The sequence below is a fragment of the Hemitrygon akajei genome, unplaced genomic scaffold (assembly GCF_048418815.1).
Source record: "Hemitrygon akajei unplaced genomic scaffold, sHemAka1.3 Scf000157, whole genome shotgun sequence".
Taxonomy (NCBI): Eukaryota; Metazoa; Chordata; class Chondrichthyes; order Myliobatiformes; family Dasyatidae; genus Hemitrygon; species Hemitrygon akajei.
The window spans coordinates 623,644-651,321 of NW_027332043.1; positions in this window are offsets into that span (position 1 = coordinate 623,644).

Below are 27,678 nucleotides of genomic sequence, written 5' to 3' on the forward strand. Positions count from 1 at the left end.
CACACAAATATGCCCTGAACCTGTACCCCTCCATAATCTCCCTGTCTCACTGGAACGTCCCAACGCAGAACTACACACAGATATGCCCTGAACCTGTACCCTCCATAACTTCCCTGTCTCACTGGAAAGTACCAATGCAGAACTCCACACAAATATGCCCTGAACCTGTACCCCTCCATAACCTCCCTGTCTCACTGGATCGTACCAATGCAGAACACCACACAAATATGCCCTGAACCTGTACCCCTCCATAACCTCCCTGTCTCACTGGATCGTACCAATGCAGAACACCACACAAATATGCCCTGAACCTGTACCCCTCCATAACCGCTCTGTCTCACTGGAACGTACCAATGCAGAACTCCACACAAATATGCCCTGAACATGTACCCGTCCATAACCTCCCTGTCTCACTGGAACGTCCCACTGCAGAACTCCACACAGATATGCCCTGAACCTGTACCCCTCCATAACCTCCCTGTCTCACTGGAAAGTACCAATGCAGAACTCCACACAAATATGCCCTGAACCTGTACCCCTCCATAACCTCCCTGTCTCATTGGAACGTACCTCTGCAGAACTCAACACAAATATGCCCTGAACCTGTACCCCTCCATAACCTACCTGTCTCACTGGATCGTACCAATGCAGAACAGCACACAAATATGCCCTGAACCTGTACCCCTCCATAACCTCCCTGTCTCACTGGAACGTACCAATGCAGAACAGCACACAAATATGCCCTGAACCTGTACCCCTCCATAACCTCCCTGTCTCACTGGAACGTACCAATGCAGAACTCCACACAAATATGCCCTGAAACTGTACCCGTCCATAACCTCCCTGTCTCACTGGAACGTACCACTGCAGAACTCCACACAAATACGCCCTGAACCTGTACCCTGCATAACCTCCTTGTCTCACTGGAACGTACCAATGCAGAACTCCACACAAATATGCCCTGAACCTGTACCCTCCATAACCTCCCTGTCTTATTTGTACGTTCTAATGCAGAACTCCATGCAAATATGCCCTGAACCTGTACCCCTCAATAACCTCCCTGTCTCACTGGAACGTACCAATGCAGAACTCCACAGAAATATGCCCTGAACCTGTACCCCTCCATAACCTCCCTGTCTCATTGGAACGTACCTCTGCAGAACTCAACACAAATATGCCCTGAACCTGTACCCCTCCATAACCTACCTGTCTCACTGGATCGTACCAATGCAGAACAGCACACAAATATGCCCTGAACCTGTACCCCTCCATAACCTCCCTGTCTCACTGGAACGTACCAATGCAGAACTCCACACAAATATGCCCTGAAACTGTACCCGTCCATAACCTCCCTGTCTCACTGGAACGTACCACTGCAGAACTCCACACAAATACGCCCTGAACCTGTACCCTGCATAACCTCCTTGTCTCACTGGAACGTACCAATGCAGAACTCCACACAAATATGCCCTGAACCTGTACCCTCCATAACCTCCCTGTCTTATTTGTACGTTCTAATGCAGAACTCCATGCAAATATGCCCTGAACCTGTACCCCTCAATAACCTCCCTGTCTCACTGGACGTACCAATGCAGAACTCCACAGAAATATGCCCTGAACCTGTACCCCTCCATAACCTCCCTGTCTCACTGGAACGTACCATTGCAGAACACCACACAAATATGACCTGAACCTGTACCCCTCTTTAACCTCACTGACTCACTGGAACGCACCAATGCCGAACTCCACTCAGATATACCCTGAACCTGTACCCTGCATAACCTCCCTGTCTCACTGGAACGTACCATTGCAGAACACCACACAAATATGCCCTGAACCTGTACCCCACCATAACCGCCCTGTCTCACTGGAACGTACCAATGCAGAACTCCACACAAATATGCCCTGAACATGTACCCGTACATAACCTCCCTGTCTCTCTGGAACGTACCACTGCAGAACTCCACACAAATATGCATTGAACCTGTACCCACCATAACCTCCCTGTCTCACTGGAAAGTACCAATGCAGAACTCCACACAAATATGCCCTGAACCTGTACCCGTCCATAGCCTCCCTGTCTCATTGGAACGTACCTCTGCAGAACTCAACACAAATATGCCCTGAACCTGTACCCCTCCATAACCTACCTGTCTCACTGGAACGTCCCACTGCAGATCTCCACACAAATATGCATTGAACCTGTACCCTCCATAACCTCCCTGTCTCATGGAAAGTACCAATGCAGAACTCCACACAAATATGCCCTGAACCTGTACCCGTCCATAACCTCCCTGTCTCACTGGAACGTACCACTGCAGAACTCAACACAAATATGCCCTGTAGCTGTACCCTCCATAACCTCCCTGTCTCACTGGAATGTACCAATGCAGAACTACACACAAATATGCCCTGAACATGTACCCGTCCATAACCTCCCTGTCTCACTGGAACGTACCACTGCAGAACTCAACACAAATATGCCCTGTAGCTGTACCCTCCATAACCTCCCTGTCTCACTGGAACGTACCAATGCAGAACTACACACAAATATGCCCTGAACCTGTACCCTCCATAACCACCCTGTCTCACTGGAAAGTACCAATGCAGAACGCCACACAAATATGCCCTGAACCTGTACCCCTCCATAACCTCCCTGTCTCACTGGATCGTACCAATGCAGAACATCACACAGATATGCCCTGAACTTGCACCCTCCATAACCTCCCTGTCTCACTGGAAAGTACCAATGCAGAACTCCACACAAATATGCCCTGAACCAGTACCCCTCCATAACCTCCCTGTCTCATTGGATCGTACCAATGGAGAACAGCACACAAATATGCCCTGAACCTGTACCCCTCCATAACCTCCCTGTCTCACTGGAACGTACCAATGCAGAACTCCACACAAATATGCCCTGAAACTGTACCCGTCCATAATCTCCCTGTCTCACTGGAACGTACCACTGCAGAACTCCACACAAATACGCCCTGAACCTGTACCCTGCATAACCTCCTTGTCTCACTGGAACGTACCAATGCAGAACTCCACACAAATATGCCCTGAACCTGTACCCTCCATAACCTCCCTGTCTTACTTGTACGTTCTAATGCAGAACTCCATGCAAATATGCCCTGAACCTGTACCCCTCCATAACCACCCTGTCTCACTGGAACGTACCAATGCAGAACTCCACACAAATATGCCCTGAACCTGTACCCCTCCATAACCTCCCTTTCTCACTGGAACGTACCATTGCAGAACACCTCACAAATATGACCTGAACCTGTACCCCTCTTTAACCTCACTGACTAACTGGAACGCACCAATGACGAACTCCACTCAGATATACCCTGAACCTGTACCCTGCATAACCTCCCTGTCTCACTGGAACGTACCATTGCAGAACACCACACAAATATGCCCTGAACCTGTACCCCTCCATAACCGCCCTGTCTCACTGGAAAGTACCAATGCAGAATTCCACACAAATATGCCCTGAACCTGTACCCCTCCATAACCTCCCTGTCTCACTGGATCGTACCAATGCAGAACACCACACAAATATGCCCTGAACCTGTACCCCTCCATAACCGCCCTGTCTGACTGGAACGTACCAATGCAGAATTCCACACAAATATGCCCTGAACATGTACCCGTCCATAACCTCCCTGTCTCACTGGAACGTACCACTGCAGAACTCAACACAAATATGCCCTGAACCTGTACCCCTCCATAACCTACCTGTCTCACTGGATCGTACCAATGCAGAACACCACACAAATATGCCCTGAACCTGTACCCCTCCATAATCTCCCTGTCTCACTGGAACGTCCCAACGCAGAACTCCACACAGATATGCCCTGAACCTGTACCCTCCATAACTTCCCTGTCTCACTGGAAAGTACCAATGCAGAACTCCACACAAATATGCCCTGAACCTGTACCCCTCCATAACCTCCCTGTCTCACTGGATCGTACCAATGCAGAACACCACACAAATATGCCCTGAACCTGTATCCCTCCATAACCTCCCTGTCTCGCTGGATCGTACCAATGCAGAACACCACACAAATATGCCCTGAACCTGTACCCCTCCATAACCGCCCTGTCTCACTGGAACGTACCAATGCAGAACTCCACACAAATATGCCCTGAACATGTACCCGTCCATAACCTCCCTGTCTCATTGGAACGTACCTCTGCAGAACTCAACACAAATATGCCCTGAACCTGTACCCCTCCATAACCTACCTGTCTCACTGGATCGTACCAATGCAGAACAGCACACAAATATGCCCTGAACCTGTACCCCTCCATAACCTCCCTGTCTCACTGGAACGTACCAATGCAGGACTCCACACAAATATGCCCTGAAACTGTACCCGTCCATAACCTCCCTGTCTCACTGGAACGTACCACTGCAGAACTCCACACAAATACGCCCTGAACCTGTACCCTGCATAACCTCCCTGTCTCACTGGAACGTACCAATGCAGAACTCCGCACAAATATGCCCTGAAACTGTACCCGTCCATAAGCTCCCTGTCTCACTGGAACGTACTACTGCAGAACTCCACACAAATATGCCCTGAACCTGTACCCTGCATAACCTCCTTGTCTCACTGGAACGTACCAATGCAGAACTCCACACAAATATGCCCTGAACCTGTACCCTCCATAACCTCCCTGTCTTACTTGTACGTTCTAATGCAGAACTCCATGCAAATATGCCCTGAACCTGTACCCCTCCATAACCTCCCTGTCTCACTGGAACGTACCAATGCAGAACTCCACACAAATATGCCCTGAACCTGTACCCCTCCATAACCTCCCTTTCTCACTGGAACGTACCATTGCAGAACACCACACAAATATGACCTGAACCTGTACCCCTCTTTAACCTCACTGACTCACTGGAACGCACCAATGACGAACTCCACTCAGATATACCCTGAACCTGCACCCTGCATAACCTCCCTGTCTCACTGGAACGTACCATTGCAGAACACCACACAAATATGCCCTGAACCTGTACCCCTCCATAACCGCCCTGTCTCACTGGAACGTACCAATGCAGAACTCCACACAAATATGCATTGAACCTGTACCCTCCATAACCTCCCTGTCTCACTGGAAAGTACCAATGCAGAACTCCACACAAATATGCCCTGAACCTGTACCCGTCCATAACCTCCCTGTCTCATTGGAACGTACCAATGCAGAACTCCACACAAATATGCCCTGAACCTGTACCCCTCCATAAACACCCTGTCCCACTGGAATGTACCAATGCAGAATTCCACACAAATATGCCCTGAACCTGTACCCCTCCATAACCTCCCTGTCTCACTGGATCGTACCAATGCAGAACACCACACAAATATGCCCTGAACCTGTACCCCTCCATAACCGCCCTGTCTGACTGGAACGTACCAATGCAGAATTCCACACAAATATGCCCTGAACATGTTCCCGTCCATAACCTCCCTGTCTCACTGGAACGTCCCACAGCAGAACTCCACACAAATATGCCCTGAACCTGTACCCGTCCATAACCTCCCTGTCTCATTGGAACGTACCACTGCAGAACTCAACACAAATATGCCCTGAACCTGTACCCCTCCATAACCTACCTGTCTCACTGGATCGTACCAATGCAGAACACCACACAAATATGCCCTGAACCTGTACCCCTCCATAATCTCCCTGTCTCACTGGAACGTCCCAACGCAGAACTACACACAGATATGCCCTGAACCTGTACCCTCCATAACTTCCCTGTCTCACTGGAAAGTACCAATGCAGAACTCCACACAAATATGCCCTGAACCTGTACCCCTCCATAACCTCCCTGTCTCACTGGATCGTACCAATGCAGAACTCCACACAAATATGCCCTGAACCAGTACCCCTCCATAAACTCCCTGTCTCATTGGAACGTACCTCTGCAGAACTCAACACAAATATGCCATGAACCTGTACCCCTCCATAACCTACCTGTCTCACTGGATCGTACCAATGCAGAACAGCACACAAATATGCCCTGAACCTGTACCCCTCCATAACCTCCCTGTCTCACTGGAACGTACCAATGCAGAACTCCACACAAATATGCCCTGAAACTGTACCCGTCCATATGCTCCCTGTCTCACTGGAACGTACTACTGCAGAACTCCACACAAATATGCCCTGAACCTGTACCCTGCATAACCTCCTTGTCTCACTGGAACGTACCAATGCAGAACTCCACACAAATATGCCCTGAACCTGTACCCTCCATAACCTCCCTGTCTTACTTGTACGTTCTAATGCAGAACTCCATGCAAATATGCCCTGAACCTGTACCCCTCCATAACCTCCCTGTCTCACTGGAACGTACCAATGCAGAACTCCACACAAATATGCCCTGAACCTGTACCCCTCCATAACCTCCCTTTCTCACTGGAACGTACCATTGCAGAACACCACACAAATATGACCTGAACCTGTACCCCTCTTTAACCTCACTGACTCACTGGAACGCACCATTGACGAACTCCACTCAGATATACCCTGAACCTGCACCCTGCATAACCTCCCTGTCTCACTGGAACGTACCATTGCAGAACACCACACAAATATGCCCTGAACCTGTACCCCTCCATAACCGCCCTGTCTCACTGGAACGTACCAATGCAGAACTCCACACAAATATGCATTGAACCTGTACCCTCCATAACCTCCCTGTCTCACTGGAAAGTACCAATGCAGAACTCCACACAAATATGCCCTGAACCTGTACCCGTCCATAACCTCCCTGTCTCATTGGAACGTACCAATGCAGAACTCCACACAAATATGCCCTGAACCTGTACCCCTCCATAAACACCCTGTCTCACTGGAATGTACCAATGCAGAATTCCACACAAATATGCCCTGAACCTGTACCCCTCCATAACCTCCCTGTCTCACTGGATCGTACCAATGCAGAACACCACACAAATATGCCCTGAACCTGTACCCCTCCATAACCGCCCTGTCTGACTGGAACGTACCAATGCAGAATTCCACACAAATATGCCCTGAACATGTTCCCGTCCATAACCTCCCTGTCTCACTGGAACGTCCCACAGCAGAACTCCACACAAATATGCCCTGAACCTGTACCCGTCCATAACCTCCCTGTCTCATTGGAACGTACCACTGCAGAACTCAACACAAATATGCCCTGAACCTGTACCCCTCCATAACCTACCTGTCTCACTGGATCGTACCAATGCAGAACACCACACAAATATGCCCTGAACCTGTACCCCTCCATAATCTCCCTGTCTCACTGGAACGTCCCAACGCAGAACTACACACAGATATGCCCTGAACCTGTACCCTCCATAACTTCCCTGTCTCACTGGAAAGTACCAATGCAGAACTCCACACAAATATGCCCTGAACCTGTACCCCTCCATAACCTCCCTGTCTCACTGGATCGTACCAATGCAGAACACCACACAAATATGCCCTGAACCTGTACCCCTCCATAACCTCCCTGTCTCACTGGATCGTACCAATGCAGAACACCACACAAATATGCCCTGAACCTGTACCCCTCCATAACCGCTCTGTCTCACTGGAACGTACCAATGCAGAACTCCACACAAATATGCCCTGAACATGTACCCGTCCATAACCTCCCTGTCTCACTGGAACGTCCCACTGCAGAACTCCACACAGATATGCCCTGAACCTGTACCCTCCATAACCTCCCTGTCTCACTGGAAAGTACCAATGCAGAACTCCACACAAATATGCCCTGAACCTGTACCCCTCCATAACCTCCCTGTCTCATTGGAACGTACCTCTGCAGAACTCAACACAAATATGCCCTGAACCTGTACCCCTCCATAACCTACCTGTCTCACTGGATCGTACCAATGCAGAACAGCACACAAATATGCCCTGAACCTGTACCCCTCCATAACCTCCCTGTCTCACTGGAACGTACCAATGCAGAACTCCACACAAATATGCCCTGAAACTGTACCCGTCCATAACCTCCCTGTCTCACTGGAACGTACCACTGCAGAACTCCACACAAATACGCCCTGAACCTGTACCCTGCATAACCTCCTTGTCTCACTGGAACGTACCAATGCAGAACTCCACACAAATATGCCCTGAACCTGTACCCTCCATAACCTCCCTGTCTTACTTGTACGTTCTAATGCAGAACTCCATGCAAATATGCCCTGAACCTGTACCCCTCAATAACCTCCCTGTCTCACTGGAACGTACCAATGCAGAATTCCACACAAATATGCCCTGAACATGTTCCCGTCCATAACCTCCCTGTCTCACTGGAACGTCCCACAGCAGAACTCCACACAAATATGCCCTGAACCTGTACCCGTCCATAACCTCCCTGTCTCATTGGAACGTACCACTGCAGAACTCAACACAAATATGCCCTGAACCTGTACCCCTCCATAACCTACCTGTCTCACTGGATCGTACCAATGCAGAACACCACACAAATATGCCCTGAACCTGTACCCCTCCATAATCTCCCTGTCTCACTGGAACGTCCCAACGCAGAACTACACACAGATATGCCCTGAACCTGTACCCTCCATAACTTCCCTGTCTCACTGGAAAGTACCAATGCAGAACTCCACACAAATATGCCCTGAACCTGTACCCCTCCATAACCTCCCTGTCTCACTGGATCGTACCAATGCAGAACTCCACACAAATATGCCCTGAACCAGTACCCCTCCATAAACTCCCTGTCTCATTGGAACGTACCTCTGCAGAACTCAACACAAATATGCCATGAACCTGTACCCCTCCATAACCTACCTGTCTCACTGGATCGTACCAATGCAGAACAGCACACAAATATGCCCTGAACCTGTACCCCTCCATAACCTCCCTGTCTCACTGGAACGTACCAATGCAGAACACCACACAAATATGCCCTGAACCTGTACCCCTCCATAACCGCTCTGTCTCACTGGAACGTACCAATGCAGAACTCCACACAAATATGCCCTGAACATGTACCCGTCCATAACCTCCCTGTCTCACTGGAACGTCCCACTGCAGAACTCCACACAGATATGCCCTGAACCTGTACCCTCCATAACCTCCCTGTCTCACTGGAAAGTACCAATGCAGAACTCCACACAAATATGCCCTGAACCTGTACCCCTCCATAACCTCCCTGTCTCATTGGAACGTACCTCTGCAGAACTCAACACAAATATGCCCTGAACCTGTACCCCTCCATAACCTACCTGTCTCACTGGATCGTACCAATGCAGAACAGCACACAAATATGCCCTGAACCTGTACCCCTCCATAACCTCCCTGTCTCACTGGAACGTACCAATGCAGAACTCCACACAAATATGCCCTGAAACTGTACCCGTCCATAACCTCCCTGTCTCACTGGAACGTACCACTGCAGAACTCCACACAAATACGCCCTGAACCTGTACCCTGCATAACCTCCTTGTCTCACTGGAACGTACCAATGCAGAACTCCACACAAATATGCCCTGAACCTGTACCCTCCATAACCTCCCTGTCTTACTTGTACGTTCTAATGCAGAACTCCATGCAAATATGCCCTGAACCTGTACCCCTCAATAACCTCCCTGTCTCACTGGAACGTACCAATGCAGAATTCCACACAAATATGCCCTGAACATGTTCCCGTCCATAACCTCCCTGTCTCACTGGAACGTCCCACAGCAGAACTCCACACAAATATGCCCTGAACCTGTACCCGTCCATAACCTCCCTGTCTCATTGGAACGTACCACTGCAGAACTCAACACAAATATGCCCTGAACCTGTACCCCTCCATAACCTACCTGTCTCACTGGATCGTACCAATGCAGAACACCACACAAATATGCCCTGAACCTGTACCCCTCCATAATCTCCCTGTCTCACTGGAACGTCCCAACGCAGAACTACACACAGATATGCCCTGAACCTGTACCCTCCATAACTTCCCTGTCTCACTGGAAAGTACCAATGCAGAACTCCACACAAATATGCCCTGAACCTGTACCCCTCCATAACCTCCCTGTCTCACTGGATCGTACCAATGCAGAACTCCACACAAATATGCCCTGAACCAGTACCCCTCCATAAACTCCCTGTCTCATTGGAACGTACCTCTGCAGAACTCAACACAAATATGCCATGAACCTGTACCCCTCCATAACCTACCTGTCTCACTGGATCGTACCAATGCAGAACAGCACACAAATATGCCCTGAACCTGTACCCCTCCATAACCTCCCTGTCTCACTGGAACGTACCAATGCAGAACTCCACACAAATATGCCCTGAAACTGTACCCGTCCATATGCTCCCTGTCTCACTGGAACGTACTACTGCAGAACTCCACACAAATATGCCCTGAACCTGTACCCTGCATAACCTCCTTGTCTCACTGGAACGTACCAATGCAGAACTCCACACAAATATGCCCTGAACCTGTACCCTCCATAACCTCCCTGTCTTACTTGTACGTTCTAATGCAGAACTCCATGCAAATATGCCCTGAACCTGTACCCCTCCATAACCTCCCTGTCTCACTGGAACGTACCAATGCAGAACTCCACACAAATATGCCCTGAACCTATACCCCTCCATAACCTCCCTTTCTCACTGGAACGTACCATTGCAGAACACCACACAAATATGACCTGAACCTGTACCCCTCTTTAACCTCACTGACTCACTGGAACGCACCATTGACGAACTCCACTCAGATATACCCTGAACCTGCACCCTGCATAACCTCCCTGTCTCACTGGAACGTACCATTGCAGAACACCACACAAATATGCCCTGAACCTGTACCCCTCCATAACCGCCCTGTCTCACTGGAACGTACCAATGCAGAACTCCACACAAATATGCATTGAACCTGTACCCTCCATAACCTCCCTGTCTCACTGGAAAGTACCAATGCAGAACTCCACACAAATATGCCCTGAACCTGTACCCGTCCATAACCTCCCTGTCTCATTGGAACGTACCAATGCAGAACTCCACACAAATATGCCCTGAACCTGTACCCCTCCATAAACACCCTGTCTCACTGGAATGTACCAATGCAGAATTCCACACAAATATGCCCTGAACCTGTACCCCTCCATAACCTCCCTGTCTCACTGGATCGTACCAATGCAGAACACCACACAAATATGCCCTGAACCTGTACCCCTCCATAACCGCCCTGTCTGACTGGAACGTACCAATGCAGAATTCCACACAAATATGCCCTGAACATGTTCCCGTCCATAACCTCCCTGTCTCACTGGAACGTCCCACAGCAGAACTCCACACAAATATGCCCTGAACCTGTACCCGTCCATAACCTCCCTGTCTCATTGGAACGTACCACTGCAGAACTCAACACAAATATGCCCTGAACCTGTACCCCTCCATAACCTACCTGTCTCACTGGATCGTACCAATGCAGAACACCACACAAATATGCCCTGAACCTGTACCCCTCCATAATCTCCCTGTCTCACTGGAACGTCCCAACGCAGAACTACACACAGATATGCCCTGAACCTGTACCCTCCATAACTTCCCTGTCTCACTGGAAAGTACCAATGCAGAACTCCACACAAATATGCCCTGAACCTGTACCCCTCCATAACCTCGCTGTCTCACTGGATCGTACCAATGCAGAACACCACACAAATATGCCCTGAACCTGTACCCCTCCATAACCTCCCTGTCTCACTGGATCGTACCAATGCAGAACACCACACAAATATGCCCTGAACCTGTACCCCTCCATAACCGCTCTGTCTCACTGGAACGTACCAATGCAGAACTCCACACAAATATGCCCTGAACATGTACCCGTCCATAACCTCCCTGTCTCACTGGAACGTCCCACTGCAGAACTCCACACAGATATGCCCTGAACCTGTACCCTCCATAACCTCCCTGTCTTACTTGTACGTTCTAATGCAGAACTCCATGCAAATATGCCCTGAACCTGTACCCCTCCATAACCTCCCTGTCTCACTGGAACGTACCAATGCAGAACTCCACACAAATATGCCCTGAACCTGTACCCCTCCATAACCTCCCTTTCTCACTGGAACGTACCATTGCAGAACACCACACAAATATGACCTGAACCTGTACCCCTCTTTAACCTCACTGACTCACTGGAACGCACCATTGACGAACTCCACTCAGATATACCCTGAACCTGCACCCTGCATAACCTCCCTGTCTCACTGGAACGTACCATTGCAGAACACCACACAAATATGCCCTGAACCTGTACCCCTCCATAACCGCCCTGTCTCACTGGAACGTACCAATGCAGAACTCCACACAAATATGCATTGAACCTGTACCCTCCATAACCTCCCTGTCTCACTGGAAAGTACCAATGCAGAACTCCACACAAATATGCCCTGAACCTGTACCCGTCCATAACCTCCCTGTCTCATTGGAACGTACCAATGCAGAACTCCACACAAATATGCCCTGAACCTGTACCCCTCCATAAACACCCTGTCTCACTGGAATGTACCAATGCAGAATTCCACACAAATATGCCCTGAACCTGTACCCCTCCATAACCTCCCTGTCTCACTGGATCGTACCAATGCAGAACACCACACAAATATGCCCTGAACCTGTACCCCTCCATAACCGCCCTGTCTGACTGGAACGTACCAATGCAGAATTCCACACAAATATGCCCTGAACATGTTCCCGTCCATAACCTCCCTGTCTCACTGGAACGTCCCACAGCAGAACTCCACACAAATATGCCCTGAACCTGTACCCGTCCATAACCTCCCTGTCTCATTGGAACGTACCACTGCAGAACTCAACACAAATATGCCCTGAACCTGTACCCCTCCATAACCTACCTGTCTCACTGGATCGTACCAATGCAGAACACCACACAAATATGCCCTGAACCTGTACCCCTCCATAATCTCCCTGTCTCACTGGAACGTCCCAACGCAGAACTACACACAGATATGCCCTGAACCTGTACCCTCCATAACTTCCCTGTCTCACTGGAAAGTACCAATGCAGAACTCCACACAAATATGCCCTGAACCTGTACCCCTCCATAACCTCCCTGTCTCACTGGATCGTACCAATGCAGAACACCACACAAATATGCCCTGAACCTGTACCCCTCCATAACCTCCCTGTCTCACTGGATCGTACCAATGCAGAACACCACACAAATATGCCCTGAACCTGTACCCCTCCATAACCGCTCTGTCTCACTGGAACGTACCAATGCAGAACTCCACACAAATATGCCCTGAACATGTACCCGTCCATAACCTCCCTGTCTCACTGGAACGTCCCACTGCAGAACTCCACACAGATATGCCCTGAACCTGTACCCTCCATAACCTCCCTGTCTCACTGGAAAGTACCAATGCAGAACTCCACACAAATATGCCCTGAACCTGTACCCCTCCATAACCTCCCTGTCTCATTGGAACGTACCTCTGCAGAACTCAACACAAATATGCCCTGAACCTGTACCCCTCCATAACCTACCTGTCTCACTGGATCGTACCAATGCAGAACAGCACACAAATATGCCCTGAACCTGTACCCCTCCATAACCTCCCTGTCTCACTGGAACGTACCAATGCAGAACTCCACACAAATATGCCCTGAAACTGTACCCGTCCATAACCTCCCTGTCTCACTGGAACGTACCACTGCAGAACTCCACACAAATACGCCCTGAACCTGTACCCTGCATAACCTCCTTGTCTCACTGGAACGTACCAATGCAGAACTCCACACAAATATGCCCTGAACCTGTACCCTCCATAACCTCCCTGTCTTACTTGTACGTTCTAATGCAGAACTCCATGCAAATATGCCCTGAACCTGTACCCCTCAATAACCTCCCTGTCTCACTGGAACGTACCAATGCAGAACTCCACACAAATATGCCCTGAACCTGTACCCCTCCATAACCTCCCTGTCTCACTGGAACGTACCATTGCAGAACACCACACAAATATGACCTGAACCTGTACCCCTCTTTAACCTCACTGACTCACTGGAACGCACCAATGCCGAACTCCACTCAGATATACCCTGAACCTGTACCCTGCATAACCTCCCTGTCTCACTGGAACGTACCATTGCAGAACACCACACAAATATGCCCTGAACCTGTACCCCACCATAACCGCCCTGTCTCACTGGAACGTACCAATGCAGAACTCCACACAAATATGCCCTGAACATGTACCCGTACATAACCTCCCTGTCTCTCTGGAACGTACCACTGCAGAACTCCACACAAATATGCATTGAACCTGTACCCACCATAACCTCCCTGTCTCACTGGAAAGTACCAATGCAGAACTCCACACAAATATGCCCTGAACCTGTACCCTCCATAACCTCCCTGTCTCACTGGAATGTACCAATGCAGAACTACACACAAATATGCCCTGAACATGTACCCGTCCATAACCTCCCTGTCTCACTGGAACGTACCACTGCAGAACTCAACACAAATATGCCCTGTAGCTGTACCCTCCATAACCTCCCTGTCTCACTGGAACGTACCAATGCAGAACTACACACAAATATGCCCTGAACCTGTACCCTCCATAACCACCCTGTCTCACTGGAAAGTACCAATGCAGAACGCCACACAAATATGCCCTGAACCTGTACCCCTCCATAACCTCCCTGTCTCACTGGATCGTACCAATGCAGAACATCACACAGATATGCCCTGAACTTGCACCCTCCATAACCTCCCTGTCTCACTGGAAAGTACCAATGCAGAACTCCACACAAATATGCCCTGAACCAGTACCCCTCCATAACCTCCCTGTCTCATTGGATCGTACCAATGGAGAACAGCACACAAATATGCCCTGAACCTGTACCCCTCCATAACCTCCCTGTCTCACTGGAACGTACCAATGCAGAACTCCACACAAATATGCCCTGAAACTGTACCCGTCCATAATCTCCCTGTCTCACTGGAACGTACCACTGCAGAACTCCACACAAATACGCCCTGAACCTGTACCCTGCATAACCTCCTTGTCTCACTGGAACGTACCAATGCAGAACTCCACACAAATATGCCCTGAACCTGTACCCTCCATAACCTCCCTGTCTTACTTGTACGTTCTAATGCAGAACTCCATGCAAATATGCCCTGAACCTGTACCCCTCCATAACCACCCTGTCTCACTGGAACGTACCAATGCAGAACTCCACACAAATATGCCCTGAACCTGTACCCCTCCATAACCTCCCTTTCTCACTGGAACGTACCATTGCAGAACACCTCACAAATATGACCTGAACCTGTACCCCTCTTTAACCTCACTGACTAACTGGAACGCACCAATGACGAACTCCACTCAGATATACCCTGAACCTGTACCCTGCATAACCTCCCTGTCTCACTGGAACGTACCATTGCAGAACACCACACAAATATGCCCTGAACCTGTACCCCTCCATAACCGCCCTGTCTCACTGGAAAGTACCAATGCAGAATTCCACACAAATATGCCCTGAACCTGTACCCCTCCATAACCTCCCTGTCTCTCTGGATCGTACCAATGCAGAACACCACACAAATATGCCCTGAACCTGTACCCCTCCATAACCGCCCTGTCTGACTGGAACGTACCAATGCAGAATTCCACACAAATATGCCCTGAACATGTACCCGTCCATAACCTCCCTGTCTCACTGGAACGTACCACTGCAGAACTCAACACAAATATGCCCTGAACCTGTACCCCTCCATAACCTACCTGTCTCACTGGATCGTACCAATGCAGAACACCACACAAATATGCCCTGAACCTGTACCCCTCCATAATCTCCCTGTCTCACTGGAACGTCCCAACGCAGAACTCCACACAGATATGCCCTGAACCTGTACCCTCCATAACTTCCCTGTCTCACTGGAAAGTACCAATGCAGAACTCCACACAAATATGCCCTGAACCTGTACCCCTCCATAACCTCCCTGTCTCACTGGATCGTACCAATGCAGAACACCACACAAATATGCCCTGAACCTGTATCCCTCCATAACCTCCCTGTCTCGCTGGATCGTACCAATGCAGAACACCACACAAATATGCCCTGAACCTGTACCCCTCCATAACCGCCCTGTCTCACTGGAACGTACCAATGCAGAACTCCACACAAATATGCCCTGAACATGTACCCGTCCATAACCTCCCTGTCTCATTGGAACGTACCTCTGCAGAACTCAACACAAATATGCCCTGAACCTGTACCCCTCCATAACCTACCTGTCTCACTGGATCGTACCAATGCAGAACAGCACACAAATATGCCCTGAACCTGTACCCCTCCATAACCTCCCTGTCTCACTGGAACGTACCAATGCAGGACTCCACACAAATATGCCCTGAAACTGTACCCGTCCATAACCTCCCTGTCTCACTGGAACGTACCACTGCAGAACTCCACACAAATACGCCCTGAACCTGTACCCTGCATAACCTCCCTGTCTCACTGGAACGTACCAATGCAGAACTCCGCACAAATATGCCCTGAAACTGTACCCGTCCATAAGCTCCCTGTCTCACTGGAACGTACTACTGCAGAACTCCACACAAATATGCCCTGAACCTGTACCCTGCATAACCTCCTTGTCTCACTGGAACGTACCAATGCAGAACTCCACACAAATATGCCCTGAACCTGTACCCTCCATAACCTCCCTGTCTTACTTGTACGTTCTAATGCAGAACTCCATGCAAATATGCCCTGAACCTGTACCCCTCCATAACCTCCCTGTCTCACTGGAACGTACCAATGCAGAACTCCACACAAATATGCCCTGAACCTGTACCCCTCCATAACCTCCCTTTCTCACTGGAACGTACCATTGCAGAACACCACACAAATATGACCTGAACCTGTACCCCTCTTTAACCTCACTGACTCACTGGAACGCACCAATGACGAACTCCACTCAGATATACCCTGAACCTGCACCCTGCATAACCTCCCTGTCTCACTGGAACGTACCATTGCAGAACACCACACAAATATGCCCTGAACCTGTACCCCTCCATAACCGCCCTGTCTCACTGGAACGTACCAATGCAGAACTCCACACAAATATGCATTGAACCTGTACCCTCCATAACCTCCCTGTCTCACTGGAAAGTACCAATGCAGAACTCCACACAAATATGCCCTGAACCTGTACCCGTCCATAACCTCCCTGTCTCATTGGAACGTACCAATGCAGAACTCCACACAAATATGCCCTGAACCTGTACCCCTCCATAACCTCCCTGTCTCACTGGATCGTACCAATGCAGAACACCACACAAATATGCCCTGAACCTGTACCCCTCCATAACCGCCCTGTCTGACTGGAACGTACCAATGCAGAATTCCACACAAATATGCCCTGAACATGTTCCCGTCCATAACCTCCCTGTCTCACTGGAACGTCCCACAGCAGAACTCCACACAAATATGCCCTGAACCTGTACCCGTCCATAACCTCCCTGTCTCATTGGAACGTACCACTGCAGAACTCAACACAAATATGCCCTGAACCTGTACCCCTCCATAACCTACCTGTCTCACTGGATCGTACCAATGCAGAACACCACACAAATATGCCCTGAACCTGTACCCCTCCATAATCTCCCTGTCTCACTGGAACGTCCCAACGCAGAACTACACACAGATATGCCCTGAACCTGTACCCTCCATAACTTCCCTGTCTCACTGGAAAGTACCAATGCAGAACTCCACACAAATATGCCCTGAACCTGTACCCCTCCATAACCTCCCTGTCTCACTGGATCGTACCAATGCAGAACTCCACACAAATATGCCCTGAACCAGTACCCCTCCATAAACTCCCTGTCTCATTGGAACGTACCTCTGCAGAACTCAACACAAATATGCCATGAACCTGTACCCCTCCATAACCTACCTGTCTCACTGGATCGTACCAATGCAGAACAGCACACAAATATGCCCTGAACCTGTACCCCTCCATAACCTCCCTGTCTCACTGGAACGTACCAATGCAGAACTCCACACAAATATGCCCTGAAACTGTACCCGTCCATATGCTCCCTGTCTCACTGGAACGTACCACTGCAGAACTCCACACAAATACGCCCTGAACCTGTACCCTGCATAACCTCCTTGTCTCACTGGAACGTACCAATGCAGAACTCCACACAAATATGCCCTGAACCTGTACCCTCCATAACCTCCCTGTCTTACTTGTACGTTCTAATGCAGAACTCCATGCAAATATGCCCTGAACCTGTACCCCTCCATAACCACCCTGTCTCACTGGAACGTACCAATGCAGAACTCCACACAAATATGCCCTGAACCTGTACCCCTCCATAACCTCCCTTTCTCACTGGAACGTACCATTGCAGAACACCTCACAAATATGACCTGAACCTGTACCCCTCTTTAACCTCACTGACTAACTGGAACGCACCAATGACGAACTCCACTCAGATATACCCTGAACCTGTACCCTGCATAACCTCCCTGTCTCACTGGAACGTACCATTGCAGAACACCACACAAATATGCCCTGAACCTGTACCCCTCCATAACCGCCCTGTCTCACTGGAAAGTACCAATGCAGAATTCCACACAAATATGCCCTGAACCTGTACCCCTCCATAACCTCCCTGTCTCTCTGGATCGTACCAATGCAGAACACCACACAAATATGCCCTGAACCTGTACCCCTCCATAACCGCCCTGTCTGACTGGAACGTACCAATGCAGAATTCCACACAAATATGCCCTGAACATGTACCCGTCCATAACCTCCCTGTCTCACTGGAACGTACCACTGCAGAACTCAACACAAATATGCCCTGAACCTGTACCCCTCCATAACCTACCTGTCTCACTGGATCGTACCAATGCAGAACACCACACAAATATGCCCTGAACCTGTACCCCTCCATAATCTCCCTGTCTCACTGGAACGTCCCAACGCAGAACTCCACACAGATATGCCCTGAACCTGTACCCTCCATAACTTCCCTGTCTCACTGGAAAGTACCAATGCAGAACTCCACACAAATATGCCCTGAACCTGTACCCCTCCATAACCTCCCTGTCTCACTGGATCGTACCAATGCAGAACACCACACAAATATGCCCTGAACCTGTATCCCTCCATAACCTCCCTGTCTCGCTGGATCGTACCAATGCAGAACACCACACAAATATGCCCTGAACCTGTACCCCTCCATAACCGCCCTGTCTCACTGGAACGTACCAATGCAGAACTCCACACAAATATGCCCTGAACATGTACCCGTCCATAACCTCCCTGTCTCATTGGAACGTACCTCTGCAGAACTCAACACAAATATGCCCTGAACCTGTACCCCTCCATAACCTACCTGTCTCACTGGATCGTACCAATGCAGAACAGCACACAAATATGCCCTGAACCTGTGCCCCTCCATAACCTCCCTGTCTCACTGGAACGTACCAATGCAGGACTCCACACAAATATGCCCTGAAACTGTACCCGTCCATAACCTCCCTGTCTCACTGGAACGTACCACTGCAGAACTCCACACAAATACGCCCTGAACCTGTACCCTGCATAACCTCCCTGTCTCACTGGAACGTACCAATGCAGAACTCCGCACAAATATGCCCTGAAACTGTACCCGTCCATAAGCTCCCTGTCTCACTGGAACGTACTACTGCAGAACTCCACACAAATATGCCCTGAACCTGTACCCTGCATAACCTCCTTGTCTCACTGGAACGTACCAATGCAGAACTCCACACAAATATGCCCTGAACCTGTACCCTCCATAACCTCCCTGTCTTACTTGTACGTTCTAATGCAGAACTCCATGCAAATATGCCCTGAACCTGTACCCCTCCATAACCTCCCTGTCTCACTGGAACGTACCAATGCAGAACTCCACACAAATATGCCCTGAACCTGTACCCCTCCATAACCTCCCTTTCTCACTGGAACGTACCATTGCAGAACACCACACAAATATGACCTGAACCTGTACCCCTCTTTAACCTCACTGACTCACTGGAACGCACCAATGACGAACTCCACTCAGATATACCCTGAACCTGCACCCTGCATAACCTCCCTGTCTCACTGGAACGTACCATTGCAGAACACCACACAAATATGCCCTGAACCTGTACCCCTCCATAACCGCCCTGTCTCACTGGAACGTACCAATGCAGAACTCCACACAAATATGCATTGAACCTGTACCCTCCATAACCTCCCTGTCTCACTGGAAAGTACCAATGCAGAACTCCACACAAATATGCCCTGAACCTGTACCCGTCCATAACCTCCCTGTCTCATTGGAACGTACCAATGCAGAACTCCACACAAATATGCCCTGAACCTGTACCCCTCCATAAACACCCTGTCCCACTGGAATGTACCAATGCAGAATTCCACACAAATATGCCCTGAACCTGTACCCCTCCATAACCTCCCTGTCTCACTGGATCGTACCAATGCAGAACACCACACAAATATGCCCTGAACCTGTACCCCTCCATAACCGCCCTGTCTGACTGGAACGTACCAATGCAGAATTCCACACAAATATGCCCTGAACATGTTCCCGTCCATAACCTCCCTGTCTCACTGGAACGTCCCACAGCAGAACTCCACACAAATATGCCCTGAACCTGTACCCGTCCATAACCTCCCTGTCTCATTGGAACGTACCACTGCAGAACTCAACACAAATATGCCCTGAACCTGTACCCCTCCATAACCTACCTGTCTCACTGGATCGTACCAATGCAGAACACCACACAAATATGCCCTGAACCTGTACCCCTCCATAATCTCCCTGTCTCACTGGAACGTCCCAACGCAGAACTACACACAGATATGCCCTGAACCTGTACCCTCCATAACTTCCCTGTCTCACTGGAAAGTACCAATGCAGAACTCCACACAAATATGCCCTGAACCTGTACCCCTCCATAACCTCCCTGTCTCACTGGATCGTACCAATGCAGAACTCCACACAAATATGCCCTGAACCAGTACCCCTCCATAAACTCCCTGTCTCATTGGAACGTACCTCTGCAGAACTCAACACAAATATGCCATGAACCTGTACCCCTCCATAACCTACCTGTCTCACTGGATCGTACCAATGCAGAACAGCACACAAATATGCCCTGAACCTGTACCCCTCCATAACCTCCCTGTCTCACTGGAACGTACCAATGCAGAACTCCACACAAATATGCCCTGAAACTGTACCCGTCCATATGCTCCCTGTCTCACTGGAACGTACTACTGCAGAACTCCACACAAATATGCCCTGAACCTGTACCCTGCATAACCTCCTTGTCTCACTGGAACGTACCAATGCAGAACTCCACACAAATATGCCCTGAACCTGTACCCTCCATAACCTCCCTGTCTTACTTGTACGTTCTAATGCAGAACTCCATGCAAATATGCCCTGAACCTGTACCCCTCCATAACCTCCCTGTCTCACTGGAACGTACCAATGCAGAACTCCACACAAATATGCCCTGAACCTGTACCCCTCCATAACCTCCCTTTCTCACTGGAACGTACCATTGCAGAACACCACACAAATATGACCTGAACCTGTACCCCTCTTTAACCTCACTGACTCACTGGAACGCACCATTGACGAACTCCACTCAGATATACCCTGAACCTGCACCCTGCATAACCTCCCTGTCTCACTGGAACGTACCATTGCAGAACACCACACAAATATGCCCTGAACCTGTACCCCTCCATAACCGCCCTGTCTCACTGGAACGTACCAATGCAGAACTCCACACAAATATGCATTGAACCTGTACCCTCCATAACCTCCCTGTCTCACTGGAAAGTACCAATGCAGAACTCCACACAAATATGCCCTGAACCTGTACCCGTCCATAACCTCCCTGTCTCATTGGAACGTACCAATGCAGAACTCCACACAAATATGCCCTGAACCTGTACCCCTCCATAAACACCCTGTCTCACTGGAATGTACCAATGCAGAATTCCACACAAATATGCCCTGAACCTGTACCCCTCCATAACCTCCCTGTCTCACTGGATCGTACCAATGCAGAACACCACACAAATATGCCCTGAACCTGTACCCCTCCATAACCGCCCTGTCTGACTGGAACGTACCAATGCAGAATTCCACACAAATATGCCCTGAACATGTTCCCGTCCATAACCTCCCTGTCTCACTGGAACGTCCCACAGCAGAACTCCACACAAATATGCCCTGAACCTGTACCCGTCCATAACCTCCCTGTCTCATTGGAACGTACCACTGCAGAACTCAACACAAATATGCCCTGAACCTGTACCCCTCCATAACCTACCTGTCTCACTGGATCGTACCAATGCAGAACACCACACAAATATGCCCTGAACCTGTACCCCTCCATAATCTCCCTGTCTCACTGGAACGTCCCAACGCAGAACTACACACAGATATGCCCTGAACCTGTACCCTCCATAACTTCCCTGTCTCACTGGAAAGTACCAATGCAGAACTCCACACAAATATGCCCTGAACCTGTACCCCTCCATAACCTCCCTGTCTCACTGGATCGTACCAATGCAGAACACCACACAAATATGCCCTGAACCTGTACCCCTCCATAACCTCCCTGTCTCACTGGATCGTACCAATGCAGAACACCACACAAATATGCCCTGAACCTGTACCCCTCCATAACCGCTCTGTCTCACTGGAACGTACCAATGCAGAACTCCACACAAATATGCCCTGAACATGTACCCGTCCATAACCTCCCTGTCTCACTGGAACGTCCCACTGCAGAACTCCACACAGATATGCCCTGAACCTGTACCCTCCATAACCTCCCTGTCTCACTGGAAAGTACCAATGCAGAACTCCACACAAATATGCCCTGAACCTGTACCCCTCCATAACCTCCCTGTCTCATTGGAACGTACCTCTGCAGAACTCAACACAAATATGCCCTGAACCTGTACCCCTCCATAACCTACCTGTCTCACTGGATCGTACCAATGCAGAACAGCACACAAATATGCCCTGAACCTGTACCCCTCCATAACCTCCCTGTCTCACTGGAACGTACCAATGCAGAACTCCACACAAATATGCCCTGAAACTGTACCCGTCCATAACCTCCCTGTCTCACTGGAACGTACCACTGCAGAACTCCACACAAATACGCCCTGAACCTGTACCCTGCATAACCTCCTTGTCTCACTGGAACGTACCAATGCAGAACTCCACACAAATATGCCCTGAACCTGTACCCTCCATAACCTCCCTGTCTTACTTGTACGTTCTAATGCAGAACTCCATGCAAATATGCCCTGAACCTGTACCCCTCAATAACCTCCCTGTCTCACTGGAACGTACCAATGCAGAACTCCACACAAATATGCCCTGAACCTGTACCCCTCCATAACCTCCCTGTCTCACTGGAACGTACCATTGCAGAACACCACACAAATATGACCTGAACCTGTACCCCTCTTTAACCTCACTGACTCACTGGAACGCACCAATGCCGAACTCCACTCAGATATACCCTGAACCTGTACCCTGCATAACCTCCCTGTCTCACTGGAACGTACCATTGCAGAACACCACACAAATATGCCCTGAACCTGTACCCCACCATAACCGCCCTGTCTCACTGGAACGTACCAATGCAGAACTCCACACAAATATGCCCTGAACATGTACCCGTACATAACCTCCCTGTCTCTCTGGAACGTACCACTGCAGAACTCCACACAAATATGCATTGAACCTGTACCCACCATAACCTCCCTGTCTCACTGGAAAGTACCAATGCAGAACTCCACACAAATATGCCCTGAACCTGTACCCGTCCATAACCTCCCTGTCTCATTGGAACGTACCTCTGCAGAACTCAACACAAATATGCCCTGAACCTGTACCCCTCCATAACCTACCTGTCTCACTGGAACGTCCCACTGCAGATCTCCACACAAATATGCATTGAACCTGTACCCTCCATAACCTCCCTGTCTCATGGAAAGTACCAATGCAGAACTCCACACAAATATGCCCTGAACCTGTACCCGTCCATAACCTCCCTGTCTCACTGGAACGTACCACTGCAGAACTCAACACAAATAGGCCCTGTAGCTGTACCCTCCATAACCTCCCTGTCTCACTGGAATGTACCAATGCAGAACTACACACAAATATGCCCTGAACATGTACCCGTCCATAACCTCCCTGTCTCACTGGAACGTACCACTGCAGAACTCAACACAAATATGCCCTGTAGCTGTACCCTCCATAACCTCCCTGTCTCACTGGAACGTACCAATGCAGAACTACACACAAATATGCCCTGAACCTGTACCCTCCATAGCCACCCTGTCTCACTGGAAAGTACCAATGCAGAACGCCACACAAATATGCCCTGAACCTGTACCCCTCCATAACCTCCCTGTCTCACTGGATCGTACCAATGCAGAACATCACACAGATATGCCCTGAACTTGCACCCTCCATAACCTCCCTGTCTCACTGGAAAGTACCAATGCAGAACTCCACACAAATATGCCCTGAACCAGTACCCCTCCATAACCTCCCTGTCTCATTGGATCGTACCAATGGAGAACAGCACACAAATATGCCCTGAACCTGTACCCCTCCATAACCTCCCTGTCTCACTGGAACGTACCAATGCAGAACTCCACACAAATATGCCCTGAAACTGTACCCGTCCATAATCTCCCTGTCTCACTGGAACGTACCACTGCAGAACTCCACACAAATACGCCCTGAACCTGTACCCTGCATAACCTCCTTGTCTCACTGGAACGTACCAATGCAGAACTCCACACAAATATGCCCTGAACCTGTACCCTCCATAACCTCCCTGTCTTACTTGTACGTTCTAATGCAGAACTCCATGCAAATATGCCCTGAACCTGTACCCCTCCATAACCACCCTGTCTCACTGGAACGTACCAATGCAGAACTCCACACAAATATGCCCTGAACCTGTACCCCTCCATAACCTCCCTTTCTCACTGGAACGTACCATTGCAGAACACCTCACAAATATGACCTGAACCTGTACCCCTCTTTAACCTCACTGACTAACTGGAACGCACCAATGACGAACTCCACTCAGATATACCCTGAACCTGTACCCTGCATAACCTCCCTGTCTCACTGGAACGTACCATTGCAGAACACCACACAAATATGCCCTGAACCTGTACCCCTCCATAACCGCCCTGTCTCACTGGAAAGTACCAATGCAGAATTCCACACAAATATGCCCTGAACCTGTACCCCTCCATAACCTCCCTGTCTCACTGGATCGTACCAATGCAGAACACCACACAAATATGCCCTGAACCTGTACCCCTCCATAACCGCCCTGTCTGACTGGAACGTACCAATGCAGAATTCCACACAAATATGCCCTGAACATGTACCCGTCCATAACCTCCCTGTCTCACTGGAACGTACCACTGCAGAACTCAACACAAATATGCCCTGAACCTGTACCCCTCCATAACCTACCTGTCTCACTGGATCGTACCAATGCAGAACACCACACAAATATGCCCTGAACCTGTACCCCTCCATAATCTCCCTGTCTCACTGGAACGTCCCAACGCAGAACTCCACACAGATATGCCCTGAACCTGTACCCTCCATAACTTCCCTGTCTCACTGGAAAGTACCAATGCAGAACTCCACACAAATATGCCCTGAACCTGTACCCCTCCATAACCTCCCTGTCTCACTGGATCGTACCAATGCAGAACACCACACAAATATGCCCTGAACCTGTATCCCTCCATAACCTCCCTGTCTCGCTGGATCGTACCAATGCAGAACACCACACAAATATGCCCTGAACCTGTACCCCTCCATAACCGCCCTGTCTCACTGGAACGTACCAATGCAGAACTCCACACAAATATGCCCTGAACATGTACCCGTCCATAACCTCCCTGTCTCATTGGAACGTACCTCTGCAGAACTCAACACAAATATGCCCTGAACCTGTACCCCTCCATAACCTACCTGTCTCACTGGATCGTACCAATGCAGAACAGCACACAAATATGCCCTGAACCTGTACCCCTCCATAACCTCCCTGTCTCACTGGAACGTACCAATGCAGAACTCCACACAAATATGCCCTGAAACTGTACCCGTCCATAACCTCCCTGTCTCACTGGAACGTACCACTGCAGAACTCCACACAAATACGCCCTGAACCTGTACCCTGCATAACCTCCCTGTCTCACTGGAACGTACCAATGCAGAACTCCACACAAATATGCCCTGAACCTGTACCCCTCCATAACCTCCCTGTCTCACTGGAACGTACCATTGCAGAACACCACACAAATATGACCTGAACCTGTACCCCTCTTTAACCTCACTGACTCACTGGAACGCACCAATGCCGAACTCCACTCAGATATACCCTGAACCTGTACCCTGCATAACCTCCCTGTCTCACTGGAACGTACCAATGCAGAACACCACACAAATATGCCCTGAACCTGTACCCCACCATAACCGCCCTGTCTCACTGGAACGTACCAATGCAGAACTCCACACAAATATGCCCTGAACATGTTCCCGTACATAACCTCCCTGTCTCTCTGGAACGTACCACTGCAGAACTCCACACAAATATGCATTGAACCTGTACCCTCCATAACCTCCCTGTCTCACTGGAAAGTACCAATGCAGAACTCCACACAAATATGCCCTGAACCTGTACCTGTCCATAACCTCCCTGTCTCATTGGAACGTACCTCTGCAGAACTCAACACAAATATGCCCTGAACCTGTACCCCTCCATAACCTACCTGTCTCACTGGAACGTCCCACTGCAGATCTCCACACAAATATGCATTGAACCTGTACCCTCCATAACCTCCCTGTCTCATGGAAAGTACCAATGCAGAACTCCACACAAATATGCCCTGAACCTGTACCCGTCCATAACCTCCCTGTCTCACTGGAACGTACCACTGCAGAACTCAACACAAATATGCCCTGTAGCTGTACCCTCCATAACCTCCCTGTCTCACTGGAATGTACCAATGCAGAACTACACACAAATATGCCCTGAACATGTACCCGTCCATAACCTCCCTGTCTCACTGGAACGTACCACTGCAGAACTCAACACAAATATGCCCTGTAGCTGTATCCTCCATAACCTCCCTGTCTCACTGGAACGTACCAATGCAGAACTACACACAAATATGCCCTGAACCTGTACCCTCCATAACCACCCTGTCTCACTGGAAAGTACCAATGCAGAACGCCACACAAATATGCCCTGAACCTGTACCCCTCCATAACCTCCCTGTCTCACTGGATCGTACCAATGCAGAACTCCACACAAATATGCCCTGAACCTGTACCCCTCCATAACCTCCCTTTCTCACTGGAACGTACCATTGCAGAACACCTCACAAATATGACCTGAACCTGTACACCTCTTTAACCTCACTGACTAACTGGAACGCACCAATGACGAACTCCACTCAGATATACCCTGAACCTGTACCCTGCATAACCTCCC